We start from the raw sequence: 452 nt of genomic DNA, 5'->3' as shown, positions 1-452 counted from the left end.
TCTCTCGGGCGCCCAGCTCTCCCAACGAGAAACTTTAAAAACTGTCACAGCAGTGAATAATGAAAGTGGCTCCGCTCAGAAGTGACAAATCTGAAGAAAAGTCACTGCATTAAAATACGGGAGAGTGTCCTGACTCCCCCCCAACTCGGTCCTTCCACTTCCCCTCGCAACATCAGCCCGCCGGCCGACGCCTGCCGCAATTCCCAGTTCAGCCTCTAGAGGCGGCAGCCAGACGGAAGCGAGTGGACCAGGATTGACTCCCAGAGCAGCTGCAGCCGTCGTGACGTCACGTCCGGTCACGGCGGCGGTCCTCCGCTGGCCGATCGGGAAGTAGCTGAAGGCTGGGCGATGGCAGTCCTGGAGGCCCCGCACCCGGACAGACCCGAGGCCACAGTGCCCCCGCGGTAGGCCGGACCAGGGTGGCGGGCTCCGGGTCCCGAGATGAAGAGCGT

The sequence above is a fragment of the Lipotes vexillifer genome, unplaced genomic scaffold (assembly GCF_000442215.2).
Source record: "Lipotes vexillifer unplaced genomic scaffold, Lipotes_vexillifer_v1.1 scaffold2106, whole genome shotgun sequence".
NCBI lineage: Eukaryota > Metazoa > Chordata > Mammalia > Artiodactyla > Lipotidae > Lipotes > Lipotes vexillifer.
Note: the sequence above shows the minus strand (reverse complement) of the source record.